Genomic DNA, 15,248 nt, shown 5'->3' with positions numbered 1-15,248 from the left:
GAATAGCTTCATCATCAATAAATGTAAGACTATGAATTTGAACAGAAATTTCTCAATAGAAGAAATAAAAATAGTTAATAAGTATCTCAAAAAATGTCAGCATCCTTAGCAATTAGGGAAATGTGAGTTAAAACAGCTTTCAGATTTTGTTTTCACCCCAGTTAAAATGGCTAAGATCAACAAAATAACTGACAACAAATGCTGGAGAGGATGTGGAGAAGGAAGAGCCCTCATTCGCTTTTAGTGGGGATATAAATTGGTGCAGTCACTCTGGTAATTAGTGTGGCAAAGTCCCAAAAAGCTGAAAATAAATCCACATATGACCCAGCAATTACACTCCTTAGTATCCGCTGAAAGGACTCAATATCCTCCTCCACAGATACTTGCTCAAGTAATGTTCATTACTGCCCTATTCATAATAGCCAGGAAAAGGAAACAACCTAAATGTACTTCAACAGATGAATGCATAATGAAAACATGGTACATATACACAGATGAATACTATTCAGCTTTAAGAAAAAATGAAATCATCATATTTATAGGTAAATGGATGGAAATAGAAAAAATTATATTACAGACTTAGAAAGACAAATGTCTCATCTTCTCTCTCATATACTGTTCCCAGCTCCAAACCATTAGATGGGAGTATATAACTTGGAGTAACTGCAAACCCAGGAAACTAAAAAGGGCCCCTGGGGATGGGGAACTAGGGAGGAAAGTATCAGGATACAGGACTAAAGGGAACATGGAAGAAAGTGGGAGGGGGGACTTAGTAGGGGAGAAGAAAGGGAGGTCCATACAGAAGGAGAGGAGGTATGGAGGAGAGACTAATAACACTGAGGATGTTTGATAAAACCTCAGGGAATCATACTACCTTATATTCATCTAAAATTACACATAACACACAGAAGTATGTAAATATAATATGTGTGTGTGTATATACATACTGTATCCACAATGTACATATAACATAATTAAGTTATGCCCTTTTGTTAACAGTGCTCCCCTTAAGAGCCACAGAGTATCAAAACTCCCAGTACCCAGCACAGGAAATCTTCATTCTAGTTGTTGGTCCACGTAGTCCAACTGACTTCCCGAACAAAATAAGCTGTTACTGATGCCCTTGCTTGCCATTTGGAAGTGAGCGTAAGTTCCTATTGCTGAAGACAAGACACAGGACGTGGAAAATTAATACCAGAGTTATTATGCAAGCTGTCAAGGGAGGGAAGAAAGTAATATTTCTATTTAACTGTAATGCCTATGAATCACAACAATGATCAGCATGGCAAGATGTCCCTAAAAGTGCAATAGTGTTACTCATAACTGAACAGTAACTAATAAATGTCTAATTGGACTCAAAAGTCAGCTCAATAGAAGGAAAACCATTCTTGGTACTAGAAATCTAGCTAACTATCCAAGACTAGTGGATCTTATAGGAAAGTCTACTACTGCCACTTCTTAGACCAGCATAATTCCTAACTGCACTCTAAAACTTAGCCTACACTCACAGATAATTGTAGGTCTCTTCCCAGATCAAAGAATTTTCTCTTTGTAGAAAACACATAGCATACAGAAAACAACAACTGGCCATGGTACAAACATGTGACTGTGAAAATCCAGCTGCAACAGATAAATATGCAACATAACCCTGCACCTAGGGCTCAGGGAGCATCATTGAAGAGAAGGGAGAAAGAGGACCAGGAAAGGTGTGGGGAGATTGAGTCTCCTTAGAAATGACAGGGAAGCTTCACCCATGATACTCAACAAAATAGCTGCCTAAGTAAGACATGAATAACAACAACAACACTGGTGGACCTTCTAACGTAAAAGGAGAAATCTCATGGTATCCCACCCCAAGACAAAGAACTACAGGCAACGAATGACTCCTCAGAGAGGGAACATTAGCATCTCCCAGGGATGAGCTCCCTTACCAGTTATCTAACACAAAGTGGTCAGCCCTGAAATAGTATATATACAAACAACACCAAAGGGACTCAGCAGGTTGGACTTATATATTTATTCAGATATTTGTACAACTTCTGTATGTAACAACAATAATCAAAGAAAAAGAGGCCATCAGTTTGAGAGGGAGAGGAAGATACAGGATGAGTTGGAGGGAGGAAATAGGGAGAAAGTGATGTAATTAAATCTTAATTATAATTTAAAGATTGTAAACAAAATAAAAATATATAAAGCAGGGAAAAAGAAAAGGAAAAACTCAGTTAAGAATAAGAATCAAAAGAAAATTCCCAGAAAATATGGGTTATTAAATGTATTAAATGAAAATCTCAGTGAAGGGCTTGAGATACCTTTTTTTTGGTTTTTCAAGATAGGGTTTCTCTGTGTAGCTTTGTGCCTTTCATGGGACTCACTTGGTAGTCCAGGCTGGCCTCGAACTCACAGAGATCCGCCTGCCCCTGCCTCCCGAGTGCTGGGATTAAAGGCGTGCACCACCACCACCCGGCGAGATACCTCTCTTATGAGTTACTGATCAGAAAGTTCTATGGGGGTTCTTTTTCCTCCTTAGCCTGTTAGCCACCAGGTCAAGAGGGGAAAAGAGGCAGATGGAGCCAGAGAAAGCTTTGGCAGCCTATGAACATGAATGGAGACAGCCCTCCAGGAGACAGATTTTATTTTATTCCAAAGTATAAGGAATATATAGGATTGAGGAGCCTGAGGACAAACCCTAACTCATTCTATCACAAGACTTAGTGTGTGGCAGTAGGATCCTATAGCAGAGCTCCTAGCACAAGTCTTCTCAGCAGGGATCTGTGCCAAGGGTCAAGCTAAAGATGAATCAGGCATCTGGTTTAGAGTTAGCTTTCAGATAAGGTCAGTCCTCCAGGCCCAGGGACATCCTCCAGATAAGGGCAGGTAGAGAGCTGGAAGCTTTGCTGGAGGGAGGGAGCTCCGTTTTGCAGAGCTTATTGAGATAAGCTGCTAGGCACTGGGGAGGTTGCAACCTCTGACCAGCCAGCCATGTCTTCCAACAGTCCCCAGAAGCATCCAAAACAACACAGTCTATTGCCATTGCTCTTGGTTGCTGACCATAATTCAAATGGTAAGATCCTGTAGCTAAAGATATTGGTTACATTGGATGCACACAGATAAATCAATCTCAGACTAGCCAGAAAACTCCTTCCTTGATGGTTAACTATTGTCACACCAGAAGGTGTTATATAAGCTGCTAGGGGAGAAAAGATACCAATATTCTTTTCTAGCAGTGGGTCCTGCATACTACAATACTGACCTGTTTGGTAAGATGTGATAACTAGTTCAATAGTGAAATGATGGTTATGGGAATAATCAATAGCTTTCTGACCAGATATAGATCTGCTCCATAGGAGACATTACTATAAACCTAGTCAAAACCATTACTATAAACCTAGTCAAAAGGCCATGAGCTCAGAATCCCTATGGAGGAGTCTACTGTTGTCATTTTGCTAAATGGTCATGCTGTTAAGCTACAATAGAAATATTTATGTGCCGGGCGGTGGTGGCGCGTGCCTTTAATCCCAGCACTCGGGAGACAGAGACAGGCAGATGTCTGGAGTTCGAGGCCAGCCTGGTCTACAGAGCGAGATCCAGGACAGGCACCAAAACTACACAAAGAAACCCTGTCTAGAAAAACCACAAAAAAAGAAAGAAATATTTATGTTTATATCCATGGATTTATGCTGTTCTCAAAACGTTTCTTTTTGCAATGGATAGTGGTTAATGCAGACTCACAATTGGTCAAAGTGTTTAGTACAAATGACACAGAGTTCTTATCTGGGGATAGATCATCTCTGTCAACCTCCCACCATCCAAGGCTCAGAGAACTCCATGGAAGAGGCAGGCAGAAATATTGTTTAAGTGCTGGCAGATGGGGAAGAGAACTTTGAAATGCTGAGTTTTGGACATCACACTGCTCTTGCATGCATCAACTGATAGCAGCTGTGGTTTTCTGCATAAGACCAAGCTATTAAAAATTCTAGCATGAATGGGAGAAGGGTTTCTGAGGTCCTACCACTCTTGGAGGGGCTATTTTAGTGGCTGCTGAAGGCTAATAAAGAAGAGTTACTTTCTTTTGGGGATGTGACTACTGGTAAGTTTCTCATGTCCCAGTAAATTGTCACATGCCCTTGGGAATATGGGTAGCATTACCTGGACACTGGACATTTTAACAATAAAAAGGAGGACATAAAATTTGGAGGGAAATTGATGAAGGCAGAAGAGGGAATTGGAGGAGTTTGTTGTAGATAGATATGATCAATATATATTACTATATAAATGTATGAAACATTCAAAGAATAAAAATGTTGCTAACAAAAACAGTGATAACATTAAAGGATGCCCAGAAGTTGAATCCCATCTGTTGTCAGTAGGAACACAAAATGATGATACAGTTAATCTGGAAAACACATTTAGAGTTAAGAGACAACTGAGCAATTACTCTCCAAGATAGTAATTCTGGAAATTATAATTATATTTTCAACTTTATAAACTGTTTTATTGTGAACTCACATGCCCTCCACTGGATGAAGGGGTAAATGAACTATGTTACATCCATATCATGAAGTTGTATATCCACTTCCTCCAAAGTATGACTTGCACAATTTACCATGTTCTGTAATCTCAGAATGTTACAAAATTGACTACATTATATAAGAAGTAGCAGTTGCTGAGGAGAGGAAACTCATTGGCCAGTCCTGCTGCCTGCAAGTTGAGCAGGGTACTCCAGAGATGTCACCCAAGCTTTGGGTGGCTTTGCAGAGATGCAGCTATTGAGTCACCAGTGTGCATGTAGGCAACTACAATGAACTCTTAGGCTCACTAAGCTCTAGATTCATGTGGAATATTTCCTTGATCCTGTGGCAAATAGATATTTGCTCATATCTCTTCAGGAAAAGTCACATAGTGACATGGGATATGTTAGTGTTCTGTGGCAAAACTTCCTGGGGAGAGGCAACATACAATATCTACTCATCCTAGATAAGGACCCCACAATAGGCCAAATATGAGTATCACCAAAGTCTACCTTGGTGAACCAATGAGTTTTATTGAAGTTACTTATGGGAATGTTGGTGTGGGGTTACTTACAGGAAGAAAAGTGACCCAAAGACAACTGTATCACCAAAGCCCACCCCAGCATGGATGACAGCTAATAAAGCTGGCAACATGTAGCACATCACATACCCTGCAGGCAGCTCAACAGATTGGAGAGTGTCCTTTCCAAATGACTGATCTAAACCTCTTCTAGGTAGCTTGGCAGGTTTCTCCTTTTCCAGTCAGCTGGTCTATGTTGTTTTCTTTTACTCTAGCCCCATGTTGGGCACCAAAATATTGTTTGTTTTGCACTTTTGTTCTTTTGGGGGACCTGCCACCCAGCTCCCAAATAAATCACACACAGAGGCTTATTCTTAATTATAATTGCCCTGCCTTAGTTTGGCTTGTTTCTTGCCAGATTTTCTTAAGTTAAACTATCCCATCTACCTTTTGTCTCTGGGCTTTTACCTTTCTCTTACTTCTGTATATCTTACTCCATGGCTGACTGTGTAGCTGGGGTATTTGGCCCCTAGTGTCCCCCTCTTCTTGTTCTCCTGCTCTTTCTTCTTCTCCTCCCAGATTTCTCCTTCTGTTTATTCTCTCTCCCTGCCAGCCCCACCTATCCTTTCTCCTGCATTGATGTTCAGCTGGAAGTTCAGCTCTTTATTAGACCATCAGGTGTTTTAGACAGGCGAAGTAACACAGCTCCACAGAGTTAAACAAATGCAACTTAAAATAATGCAACACATCTTTGCATCATTAAACAAATATTTCACATCATAAACAAAAGTATCCCACCTTAATATTCTGCAACAGGTCTAGTCTCAGCGTCTTCTTTGCACCTTGGCTTATCTGAGTCTTCTCTGCAGTGTTGATTGCTTACTCTGGCAGAGAGGGACCTGTGAATCTGGTCAATTTCAGGGACTTCCTAAAGCTATTTTGAGTTGTTTGCCTTCCTGTTAAGGAGCTTCCATTCAAGATGGACTATTCAATCTCAGTGGAAACCGTTACACAACACTCCACCCCTTCCTCCAGCTCTTACATTCTTTCCACGCCCTCTTTTGCAATGATCCCTGAGCCTTGTGGGGGGTGATTACAGATGTCCACCTGTGGCTAAGAAATAGACCACCATACAGTAAGTCACTTGATCTCAGGAATTTCACCAGTGGTGAAATTATATTAGTTGAGGCTAAAAACAACAGTGATGTATGAATGTGAGCACACAAGTTTAGAAGGCAATTTGACAGGCACATCATATCCGTATTAAAAAAAACAGATGTTATTTCTCCATTGGGACCTATGACTTCCCAAGATTTTTGTTCTGGCTTACAGTACCAAGCTTGAACTCTCTGTTGTAGAGTGGACCTTAAATCCAACTGGAAGGCTTATACAATTATTATACAAGCAGAGATATCCTACCTGGAATGTTGGTGGTCTAGCAAACAGCCAAGCAGGAATGCTGGTGACAGTTCTACACAAGCAGCCTTCATGGCCCCTTCTGGCACTATGAAAGTCAGCCAACTGAGTAGAAGTTTCCAGTTCAGTCCCAGCTTAACTTATCTATGTCCTACAGTCAAAGCATGCACATGTGGTATCTTCAGCAATAGAGTTTTACCATCTAGTTCTGGTATACAATCAGCAATAATATCAATAGTCTTTATGATTTAAGAGGCCTGAGGAGCTGCCCAGGCCAACAAATCATAGGGAGGTAGCCTACCCATAGCACTGTGATTTTATAGGATTTATAGGGATTTTAAGGATTTATAGACTATGGTCTCCAGGAGTGTTCTTTTCCACTCATATCAGGTGCGTTTGGATTTAAACTTCTTAGCTGCTGGTTTCAAATAGTAAAGGATGCTCAGTGACTTTAAAGGACACTGGTCCTAGGACAGCCTGCATATCATTAGCGATACACCATGCCTCACTGCTTTAAGTATGCATGCCACTTTTGTAGAGTCTGATTCTGTAGAGTTTGATTTCTACTACCAGAAAGTAGTTTGGCCATGAGGCCTTCAATCCAACCCTTTATTGGTTAAGCTGTTTTACAGTCACTGGGGTAGAACTGGCTATAGATTTTGCCTGTTGCAATGCCTTATATACCTCTCACAGTTGCTGTTCTGGAGCTGTGCACCAAGCCCCTGGTCCTTCCATTAACTGAGACCAAACCCTGTTGGAACCACTGCTCAGGATGCTTTTGCCATAGCCACCAGCTGTAGTCTTCTGAACCTCTGGTGACTTGTAACAGGAAGGGACCCTTGGGTAGTGAGGCACACAGCTGTTTAGCCTGTCCTACAGGATCTTAGACTGCTCAAAACCCTTGTGAGCCATTCTATCCCAACCACATATAACACTGTTTATCAACTTATACAGAAGAAGGACAGTGTAGGCAAGATGGGGTGTGAAAACCTGCCAATATCCTGAGTCTCCCAAATGCCTGTAGCTCCTTTATATTTACAGGTAATCCTACACATGCTGTTGTAGGATTTTGTCAATACACTGTCATGAATCACACACATTTTACCAGACCATAAGACCACAAGAATTTTACAGCTGTGTCTAGGTCCTTGCACCTTGTGCAGACTGATCTCCCATTCTTGTTCCTTTAGGTACCTCTATATGTCTCTTTAATAGCTTTCCAAATCTTCAACGCACTCACTCAGAGGTTAGGACTATATCATATATATAATAAAACCTTTTCCAAAGGATGGGCAGGACAAGGAAACATCCAGAAACACTACACAAAACAGAGTTGGTCCCTTGACTAAATAAACAATAGTAACAAACTAATAACAAAACTAGCCAAGAGAAAGAGAAACAAATTTAAAACTTAGAGATGGCGTAGGCCCTCTCCTGGGAACTCACATGCTACTCTGACCAGGAAAACAGGTGGCTAACTCCAGATCTTCACCTCTCCCTTGGCTCCTCTAAATTCACCAGTTTCATTCCCAGCTCTGTAGCAGACAACCTGCTGAGGCCCCTCTGCCCCAACCCTCATCCCCAGTAGACCACATAGATTTTCTTTTCTCAACTTCCGTCCCCCAAATCCTTGCTCTATCCCAGCCTCCAACTCCTGCACACATTCCCAAGGAAGCCACAGGCCACTAAGACCAGGTGCGGGTCTTTACCTCTCCCTTTATTCCTCCAAGTCCAATTCCTTAGGTCTCATCCCCAGCTCTGAAGTAGCCTATTTTTACTTTCTGTCTTCATTCTCAGGGGACTAAGTAGATCTTGGTGAAACTCTCTGTTTTCCTCCCTCTGGTGGACCCCATTAACATCTCCTCCCAACCCATCCCCATTCCTAAATCTCAGGTTCCAATATCCAGAACCATATTTTACCTGGAACTCCCAGTAGTCACATCTATCAGGACCCCAAAATATTTTCCTACAAGCAACACAGACACAGCACTCTCCATAGAACCAGAGAGGAAATGAACCCAGGAACAAAATACTCACCCAACAAAACCAGATATCAGCACCTATAATTACAGTCTTCAAATCTCAGAGGCCTAGATGCCAGCATAAAACACAACTAAAAACAGTGAGAACAATATATCTCCACTAGAGTTCAACAATCCTACCACAGCAGGCTCTAAGTATTCCAACATAGCTAAAGCCTAAGACAAAGACCTTAAAATTGCCTGTATGACTGATAAATATTCTTTCTATTAAATCTGTCTCTTAAAGAGAAAATGAGCAAATCCCTTTAAGAAATCTATGAAAACACAAGCAAATAATAGAAGGAAATGAATAAAACTGTTCAAGACCTAAAAGTGGAAATAGAATCAATACAGAAAATTCAAACTGAGTAAAATCTAGAACTGAAAAATTTAGGAATTCAAATGGGAACCACAAAGGCAAGCTTCAGAATACAAAAGATAGTTGAGAGAATCTCAGGCATTGAAGACATGGTAGAAGAAACGGATACATTGGTCAAATAAAATCTCAAATTGAAAAAAATAAAAACCATGTAGGAAATCTGGGGCATTATCAAAAGATCAAATCTAAAAATAATAGGAATAGAGGAAGGAGAAGAAACCCAGGTCAAAAGCTCAGAAAATATTTTCAAAAAATCATCAAAAAAAAATTTCCCTAACCTAAAGAAAGAGAAGCCTATCAAGGTAGAAAAAGCATACAAAACATAAAATAGACTTGACCAGAAAGGAAATTCCCATCTGCACATTATAACAAACACAAAAATATACAAAACAACAACAATAAAAAAGAATATGAAAAACTGCAAAGGAAAAAGACCAAGTAACATATAAAGGAAGAACTATTAAAATTACACCTGACTTCTCAATGGACACTTAAAAGGTAGAAGGTCTTAGACAGATGTCCTGCAGACTCTAAGAGACCACAGATACCAAACCAGACTACTATACCCAACAAAACTTTCAATCACTCTAGATGGAGAAAATAAGGCATTCAATGATAAAACCCAAATTTAAGCAATATCTATCTACAAATTCAGCCCTACAAGAGGTGCTAGAAGGAAAACTCCAACCTATAGAGCCTAACTACACCCAAGAAATAATAAGGAATAAATAGTCCCAGGCCAGTAAAATTAAGAGGGAACACACACACACACACACACACACACACACACACACACACACACACAATCACCACCACCACCACCACCACCGACTACTACAACTACAAAATAATGAGAATCTGTAATCAACAGTCATTAATATTTCTTAATATCAATGGTCTCAATTGCCTAATAAAAAGACACAGACTAACAGAGTTGATACAAAAACAGGATCCATCTTTCTACTACATTCAAGAAACACACCTTACAACACAGATAGACATTCCATCAGGGCAAAGGTTTGAGGAAAAATATTTCAAGCAAATAGACCTAAGAAACAAACTGTTATAGACATTTTAAAATCCAACAAAATAGACTTCATACCAAAACTAATTGGAAGTGTCACAGGATACTACATACTCATTAAAGTAAAAATCTATGAAGAAGACATTGCACTTCTTAACATTTGTGGACCAAACAAAAGTGTACTAAGATTTTTAAAAGAAATACTAGAGCTTAAATTATATATTGACCCATACATACTGATAGTGGGAGTCTTTAATAACTCACTCACCAATGGACAGGTCATCGAGACAAAAACTAAACAGAGGAATGCTGTAGCTAACAAATATTATAAACCAAATTGACCTGAAAGATATTTATAGAACATTTCACCCAAATATAAAAGAATATGCCTTCTTTTCAGCACTTTGTGGAACTTTCTCTAAAATTGAATACATGCTCAGTCACAAAGCAAGTCTTAACAGGTATAGAAAAAAAACCTGAAATAACCCCCTGCATCCTGTCAGACCACCATTGGTTAAAGCTGGATTTCAACAACAATAGAAACAACAAACTTTTCTTTTCTCAACTTCTGTCCCCCAAATCCTTGCTCTATCCCAGCCTCCAACTCCTGCACATATTCCCATATTCCATGCACACATGGAAACTTAATAACTCCAAACTAAATGAAAAATGGGTTAAGACATAAACTATGAAAGAAATTAAAACGTTTATAAAACTGATTGGAAAATGAATACACAAACTTATGGGACACAGTGAAGGCAGTTCCAAGATACAAGTTCATAAGACTAAGAACCTATGTAAAAGAAATAGAGAGATTTCTTACCATCATAGCTGAAAACTCTAGCAAAAAAAAAGAAGAAATAATACCCAAAATGGAGTAGACAGCAAGAAATAATCAAACTCAGGGCTGAAATCAATAAAATAGACACACACAAAAATAATTAAAAGACTCAATGAAACAAAGAGTTGGTTCTATGAGGAAATTAATAAGATTGACAAACACTTATTCAAATTACCTAAAAGCATACAGAAAATATCTGAATTAAAAAATAAATAAAAAGGGGGAACATAACAACAGTGTAGCTGGAGTTTCCTCTCCGGTCCCTCCAAGCCCCGGCAGTCCGACAACCCACTTATAAAATAAACACACAGACATTTATACTATTTACAAACTGTATGGCCGCAGCAGGCTTCTTGTTATCTAGTTCTTATATCTTAAATTAACCCATATCTATTAGTCTGAGTTGCCACGTGGCTCATGGCTTACCAGTATCTTAACATCTTCTCATGGCAGCGTCTGGCAGTGTCTCCCTTCACTCTGCCTTCCTGTTCCCCTGAATTCTCCAACAGATACCACTGAAATCCAGAGATCAAAAGGATATACTGTAAAAACTATATTCCACCAAATTGAAAAATATAAAAGCAATGGATAATGTTTTCCATACACCACTTAGCAAAGTTAAATTAAGATCTGATAAGCAACTGAAACAGACCTATAGCCCCCTAGTGAAATAGAAACAGTCATTAAAAGTCCCAACCAAAAATAGGCCAGGGCCAGATGGTTTTAGCACAGATTTCTACCATCCTTTCAAAGAAAGGTTAAGGCCAATCCTCCTCAAATTATTCCCCACAATAGAAATAGAAGAAATATTGCTCAATTATGAGGCCACAATTACCCTGAAACTCAAACTACACAAAAACCCAACAAAGAAAGAGAATCACAGACCAATTACCTTTATGAACACAGCTACGAAAATTCTCAGTAAAATATGTACAAACTGAATCCCAGAATACATAAAAAGATCATCTAATATGTCAAGTAGGCTTCATCCAAGAAAATTAAGGAATGATTCAGCATATGTAAATTAATAAATATAATCCACCATATAAACAAACTGAAAGACAAAAATTACATAATCATCTCATTAGGTTCAGAAAAGGCCTTTGACAAAATCTAGTACCACTTCATGATAAAAGTCCTGGAGAGATTAGAGATAAAAGGTACATACCTAAATGTAATAAAGGTGAGTTATAGGAAGCCCATAGCCAACATCAATTTAAATGGAGAGAAACTCAAAGCAATTTCACTAAACTCAGAAACAAGTCAAGGCTGTCCACTCTCTCCATACCTATTCAATATAGTACTTGAAATCTTAGCTAGAATAATAACACAACTGAAAAAGATCAAAGGGGTACAAATTGGAAAAAGTCAAAGTATATTTATTTGCAGATGATAGAACAGTATACATTAGTGACCTGAAGATTTTTAACAACAAACTCCTACAGCTGATAAATACTTTCAGCAAAGTAGCAGGATTTACAAAATTAACACCAAAAAATCAGCAGCCCTCCTATACACAAATGGCAAATAGACTGAGCAAGAAATAAGGGAAATAATACCTTTCAGAACTGCCTCAAGTAATTTAAATTATCTTTGAGTGATTCTAAGTAAGCAAGTAAAAGCCTGTATGATAAAAACTTCAGGTCACCAAAGAAAGAAATTGAAGAAAATATCAAAAGATGGAAAAATCTCTGGGGCTCATGGATCAGTAGAATTAGCATAGTGAAAATGACCTGCCTACCAAAAAGAGTCTATAGATTCAATACAATCCCCATGAAAATTCCAACAAAATTCTTCACAGGTCTTGAAAGGACAATTTTTAGCTTCTAATGAAAACACAAAAAAACCCAAGACAGTTTTAAAAAAATCCTGAATAATAAAAGAACTGATGGAAGTATCACCATCCCTGATTTCAAGTTCTACTATAAAACTACAGTAGTAAAAACAGCATGGTATTAGCACAAAAAGACACATTGAAAAATGGAATCAAACTGAAGACCCAGACATAAATCCACATAGGTGATTTCTGGTTAAAAAAAAAAAGCCAAAAAATGCACACTGGAAGACAAGACATCATCTATAACAAATGATGCTGGTCAAACTGGATATCTGCATGTAGGAGGATGCAAATAGATACATACTTAGCACCCTGAACAAAACACAGCTCTAAATGGATCAAGGACCTCAACAGAGAACCAAACACACTAAACCTGATAGAAGAGAAATTGAAGAGTAGCCTTGAATTAATTGGCAAAGGAAGATATTTTCTGTTAGCACAAGCGCTAAGTGCAACAATTAATAAACCGAGAAGTGTCTGCACAGAAAAAAACACCATAATTTGGACAAAATGGCAGCCTTCAAAGTGGGAAAACATATTTTCAACTACACATCTGATAGAGGGTTAATATCCAAATATATAAAGAACTCAAAACAACTAGATATCAAGAAAAAATTATTTAATAAAAATAGTGTACAGATCTAAACAGAGTTCTCAATAGAGGAAACTCAAATGGCTGAGAAACACTTAAACAAATGTTCAACATCCTTAGCCATCAAGGAAATGCAAATCAAAACTGCTTTGAGATTTCATTGTATGCCAATTAGAATGGCTAAGAACAAGAAAACAAATGACAGCTCATGCGGGTGAAGATGGAGAATAAGAGGAACACTCATCCATTGCTTGTGGAAGTGGACACTCATTCACCCACTATGAAAATCAGTGTGGTGGTTCCTCAGAAAGATAGGAATCTATCTATCTCAAGATTCAGCTATACAACTCTTGAGTATATACCAGGACACTTTGTCCTCCCACAAAGACACTTGCTCACTCATATTCTTTACTGTTCTATTCATAATAGCCAGAAATGGAAGCAACCTAGATGTCCCTCAACTGAAGAATGGATAAAGAACATGTGGTACATTTACACAACAAAGTATTATTCAGCCGTTAAAAAAATGACATGATAAAATTTTCAGGGAAATGTGTGGAACTAGAGAAAAAATTCATCCTGAGTGAGGTAACAGACCCAGAAAGATAAATACGGTATATGTTCACTTGTATGTGGATATTTGCTGTTAAGTCAGTGATAAGCTACAATCCATAGAACTACAGAGAGTAGATATAGAATATGTGACTAGATGGAACAGATAGCTCTCATTAGGAAAGGAAAAGAGAATAGATAATTATGGATGGCTGGGGTCTAAAACGGAAGGATCCAGTTGGGAGAGAGAGGGGAAACAGGGTTGAGGAAGGGAATAGAGGAGAGACAAATAAAATTAAGGAGCATTTGACCAATGGAATTGAATTGAAGATCCTGACATCAATCCGTACACCTATAAACATACAATTTTTGACAAAGAAGCCAAAACTGTACAATAGGAAAAAGAACATATCTTTAACAAATGGGGCTGGCATAACTGGATGTCAACATGTAAAAAAAATTGCAAATACATCTATATCTATCACCATGCACAAAACTCAAATCAGAGTTTATCAAAGACTTCAACATAAATCTAGCTATACTGAACCTGATAGAGGAGAAAGTATGAAGTAGCTTAGAATGCATTGGCACAGGAGACCACCTCCTAAATACAACACCAGTAGCACAGACATTGAGAACAACAATTAATATATGGGACCTTCTGAAACTGAGAAGCTCTGTAAGTCAAAGGACACAGTAAATAAGACAAAATGACAGCCTACAGAATGGTAAAAGATCTTCACCAACACCACATCTGACAGAGGGCTGATCTCCAAAACACATAAAGAACTCAAGAAACTATTAAGTAAAATACCAAACAATTCAATTAAAAAGTGGACTACAGAGTTAAACAGAGAATTCTCAACAGAAGAATCTCAAATGTCTGAAAGGAATTGCTCAACATCATAAGTCATCAAGGAAATGTAAATCAAAACAACTATGAGATACCATCTTAATCCTGTCAAAATAGCTAAGATCAAAAACACTGATGACGGCTTATATTAGAGATGATGTAGAGCAAGGGGAATACTCCTCCACTGTTGGTGGAAGTGTAAACTTGTACAGCCACTTTGGAAATCAGTATGGTGACTTCTTAGAAAATTGGGGATCAATCTACCTCAAGACCCAAGGATACCACTCTTGAGCATATGCCCAAGGGATGCTCAATCATACCACAAGGACATTTGCTCAACTATGTTCATAGCAGCATTATTCATAATAGCCAGAACCTGGAAGCAACCTAGATGCCCCTCAACTGAAGAATGGATAAAGAAAATGTGGTACATTTACACAACAAAGTATTATTCAGCCGTTAAAAAATGACATCATGAAATTTTCAGGGAAACGGATGGAACTAGAAAATATCATCCTGAGTAAGGTAACCCAGACTCAGAAGGACAAACATAGTATGTACTCACTCATAAGTGGATACTAGATATAAAGCAAAGGATAATCAGACTACAACCTACAACTCCAGAGAAGCTAGGAAACAAGGAGGACCCCAAGAGTAATACATGAATTACCTTGAGAAGGGTAAACACAGGAGATCTCCAAGAGT

The sequence above is a fragment of the Peromyscus leucopus genome, chromosome 12 (genome assembly GCF_004664715.2).
Source record: "Peromyscus leucopus breed LL Stock chromosome 12, UCI_PerLeu_2.1, whole genome shotgun sequence".
NCBI classification, from domain to species: domain Eukaryota; kingdom Metazoa; phylum Chordata; class Mammalia; order Rodentia; family Cricetidae; genus Peromyscus; species Peromyscus leucopus.
Note: the sequence above shows the minus strand (reverse complement) of the source record.